Here is a 4,576-nt window from a genome sequence, read left to right on the forward strand (position 1 = left end):
ATTTTTATTTGTGCTTCAGTAGCAACTAACAGCCTCTTCCAAGTTCCAGGCCTAATTTGTGCTAGGTTTTACATGATCCCAATTTAATAGGCAAGGCTGGGGGTAGAAAGAGATGCAAAGTAATTCCAGGGGTGCTTGTCCGGACCCCCGCACAAGCCCAGGGGCAAAGCCTGCACCAGAGCTCAGATGTCTGGAGCCCTCCCCCAGCACCCTGCCAGCCACACTGCCTGTCCTGCGAGGAAACACAGAATGCTCTGCTCTAAGCAAACAGCATTGTTTTCAAAGACAATTTGCCAGCATGAGCTTTCCTGTAAAAGGAACCATTTTATTAGCACTCTGGGTGGGATGTCATCCTCCAACAGGATGTCTCCCATGGAGCCATCTAACCTGGACTCCAATGTTGGGTGCTGAATGCAGTCATCCTTCCAAAGTCAGTGCCCAGCCCTTCCATGGGGTATGTTGGGGTGATGGAGGCTGGCAGCAAGCAATGCAGAGGCACATGTGGAAGGTGAGGGCATGTTCCCCACTGGAGAAAAACAAAACAAATGTCTTAGTCAACAGAAAGTAATTATGACTGTGCACAGGGCTGGGTTGTAGATTCAGTTGCACCAGTGTAACTTGGATGCCTGTCACAGGAAATGGATTCTGCAGGACGAGACATATAAACTTAAAAAAATATAAACTTAATCTTACTTCATACCCATGTTCCTATTGAGCTACCTCAGATTTCAAATCTTTTCAAGAATGCAGAAAAGAAACACAGCATTTACTAATACCAACACAGACAGTTTACTATGTTGATCAGGCTCTTGAGTTACTTCGTGTTTCTTGCTTTATTTCAGACTTAGTGCTCTGTCTCACCCAGCTGACAATTCCAAACTCCTCTGATTAAGGGAGCATTCAAAACCTTCCTCCCACTCACAAGCCCTGCAGAGACTTCTGAGCCACCCTCGGCTGCCCATGCATGGAGCATTCATGGTCCTATAACCTCTGCACCATGTTCTGGTTTATTTAAATATGTGAATTGCTGCCTCTACACTTACTTCCTTACAGTAGTTCCAATTCATCTATATGTCTCCCACTGTTTTCATCATTGCTCCTCATGATAAGTACTCTCCTCCATTTCTGCTGTTGTCCCTCACAAATCCTTGTTGCAAAACAGGATGAGAAAAGTATGAAATGTTGGGATTTCTACTAGACAGAAATCCCAGTATCTCAGGCAGACCTGTTGCTGATGTTTTCAATTCCGACAAAAAAGGCGAGTTTTCCTACCATTTTCCAGAACACGTGAGAAACAAAGTGGGGACCAGGGTGTCTTCCCCCAGGGCACAAGTAGTAACACAGTTTGGTAGTCATTACTCAGAGAACCATTTGAGACTTTGATTTCAAATACATGATAGCTCAGTTTCCATCTAAAGCAGCCAACAAACAAGCAAACCAGAAAACACTACCCATAATCCTTTACCTTAATACTTTTTTTTTTTTACTTGCCTCAGAAACAAAAAACAGAGGCTGCAGAGCAATATATTGAAAAAGTTGAACCATACCAACCTTTGAAGAATCACATACAAAATACTATTTTAAATCAAAAGTATGTGTTGCACTTTGGAGCAGGTTGCCAGCTGATGTAAAACAGTTCAGCTCCTTTAATCATATGGGGCTATGCCAATTTACATCAGCTGAGGATCTGTCTAATAATAATATGTGAAGCAGGGCTTCACCACATACTGTACTGAATGTTGGAAAACATCCTGTACTTAAATGCATGCAGCTCTTTAACTTGGAGTATGAGACTGGCCACATTGTTTGACATAAAGGTTAGTTTTCAGATAGTGAAATTTCAGTTGCCAGGTGCCAGAGGCAATTTATCAGACACTCATAAAATAAAGATCAAAAAGCCCATCAGTCTCCCACTGCATCTGGGATCTAGGAAGGAACACTTACAGCCCTCTATCCTTTAAACAGCTCTCACTTAAAGAGCTCACTGTTTATAATAACAAGAAAAGGAGAAAGGGGTCAGGTCAAAACCAGCTGAACAGCAGGTGGTGTTATAAAGTTTTTTTTCCACAGTTAAAACTTTTGTGAAATAGTAGTTCAAGTGTACTCACATGAGCCTGTTCCATATTTTTAATTTGTATTTTTAGATAATTTTTGGCAATTAGAATACAAGTCACAGATGACTTGACTTTTTTTCTCTGTTGTTTACTTGAATAAGTTACAAAAATAATCCTGAATGATTTCCTTTCATGCTTCCCTTTTGACTAAAAGCCCTTGCTACACAAAACTGAACTCAGCTTTTAAATTCAGAACCAAAATTCCTCCAAAGTTCAAAGGGGTTTCCGAGGCATGTTCCCGTTCATAACCAGCTTAGCTGGAATGGTGCAAGATGAGAAGTTTGGATTCAGATCTGAACCATACTATTATTTAATATTTAATGAGCACTCACGCTCACTGTTGGCTGAAGTCAGAGATGTGAACCTTGCCTTCTGAAATGTTTCAATGTCAAGGTTCTGGTGTTGCTCTCAAGTCTCATCAGTGGGGTGGAAGAAGCATCCCTCCACCTCCAAGGAATGTGTCACATTCTGGTTTGAGTCCATCTCTTACGACTTCATTCCTCAAAGAAAAAACAGCCAGACTCTATCAGGCAAGAATTAGCCACACATGTTCAGAGTTTTCATCAAAAACTCACATAAGAAACCTCTCAAATCAGATGAATATAAGATACATTGCTATTCCAGAAGAGTCAGTGAGTGTCACATGAAAGCCTCATCTCTAGCCAGCAACTGACCATGACAACCTGAAGAATTTGATAGACTAATTAAAATATAGCATTACCCCTGAGGACACAGGATTGGAGGAATTCTGCCCCTGATGTACTAAACAATCCTTTGAAGTACAGAGCACACACAGCCCCCAGAGACATTTCATGGCACTGAACACACTGGAGCAGAGGGAATGTAATTTTTCTTGACTAATTTTAATCCCGTAATTTAGGTACCTGCTGAGGTTCTGAGTATAGGAACTGGAGAGAAGAAGGTATCTAAATTAATATCCTAATTGCAGTACAACTCAGATATTCTGCATCATCTTCCAGAGGCGTTTTCCTCCATCAGTCAGGCCTGGGAGCCCTGGCCCCCACACAAAACACCTAAATTGGATCCTTACTACAGTCAGTGTGAATGATCTCACTGATAAAAACATTATTTTCTGCAGTGCATGCTGTTTGCTCGTGCATCCATTCAAAAGTGTTCTCCACTGCTCTTACCTCCACTGAGTCTAAGAGTTTCTTCACCACAGCATTGATTGATGACCAGTTGTTGGGACCAGCGATGTCTCCAAGTTCACAAACACAGTGCTCATCATTTTTCAAAAATGTAAATGTTTGTCAACAGTTACTGCACAGAGGTAATAAAAATCCATGGGAAAGAAGTGGTGTGCCTTGGATACAGAAAGTATGACTATCATTAGTATTATTTGCTGGCAAATGTGACTTTTGTAAGAGTGACCACAATATTGTTACCATACATCAGCATTCACAGAGGCTAGTACCCTCTAATTTTCTGACTGCTATCAGGCTTCCCAAACACCTTGTCCCAGAAAACATTTTTCTATTCCAAAGCATGAGTCAAGTCTCCCATCTGCTTTGGACATCCATTCAAAAATCTTACTTGGCCTTAATCCCAGTCACTGAATTCTGTGTGGTATCTAGTATAGTGTATGCATTATTTTGAAATGCTGTAATATTGTTATCTTTGCTTTATAACTGTGATCCCTTAGAGCTTTCCTTTGTATTTCCAGCATTCATTTCCCAGGCAGTTTTATAAAAATGTAATGAGGTGCTATTATTAAAGCCTATTAACTTATACAGGCTTGTTGCCTGATGAGAACTCAATTTTATTCTCCTTAAGCAGCAGGCCAGATTGCAATCAAGCAGTTTCTCCAGTGAGTATCCCAAAAAATTCATCACCCTATTTCTTAGCCTGAGATAATGCCACAGTAGAGACCAGGCCAAAACTTTCCTTTTCCAAAGTTATAATGAAGACATATTTACTCTTTTCACAGTAATTGCCTGTAGTAAGGTAATTCTTTCCTTCATTTGTAGTTTCTTCTCCTGTTTTTTAACTTTCATCCCAGAAATTTGACTGAGATATATGTGGATTGTGCTGTGCTCATGGGTTTCAATTAAGATTTCTACATACCTGAATAATTTCTGTAACTTACCTCTCCTAGCAAGACTAGCACTAGGTTCGTGCAGCATGTGTAGGCACGAGACCACACAAAGCAGGAGGCTTTGCATTCCAGGTCACCATCTCCAGAGGCCAGAGCACAGCAAGGGCTGCCAAATGCGTTTAGATGGGCCCCAGCTCCGCCTGCAGCTGTCAGGGCCCTCCCACGCACTGACAAAGCTTTTCCCACCCTCTGCTGACCTCCAGAGATGCACCTAGTATGGAAACCTGCTGAAAGCACCAAGGTGTTAGGTATTTCTGCTAAAAAGGGCTGGAGGAGGACAAAGACCTTGCAATGAAAGCACAAGGTTGTCTGGCTTCAGTTCCTAGTCCCCTTGTGTGTTGCTTGT

At 41.5% G+C, this 4,576-nt stretch overlaps 1 long non-coding RNA gene across 1 annotated transcript; it reads right to left on the reverse strand.

Annotated features, from left to right (window-relative positions):
• Positions 1-393: 393 nt before the first annotated feature.
• LOC116441066 lies at positions 394-4,302 on the reverse strand. The gene is made up of 3 exons (XR_004238868.1): positions 4,222-4,302; positions 3,266-3,438; positions 394-526 (listed from the first exon to the last, which is right to left on the reverse strand). It is a non-coding gene; the product is annotated as an uncharacterized LOC116441066 (long non-coding RNA).
• Positions 4,303-4,576: the final 274 nt, after the last annotated feature.

This window comes from Corvus moneduloides, chromosome 3, assembly GCF_009650955.1.
Source record: "Corvus moneduloides isolate bCorMon1 chromosome 3, bCorMon1.pri, whole genome shotgun sequence".
Classification (NCBI taxonomy): domain Eukaryota; kingdom Metazoa; phylum Chordata; class Aves; order Passeriformes; family Corvidae; genus Corvus; species Corvus moneduloides.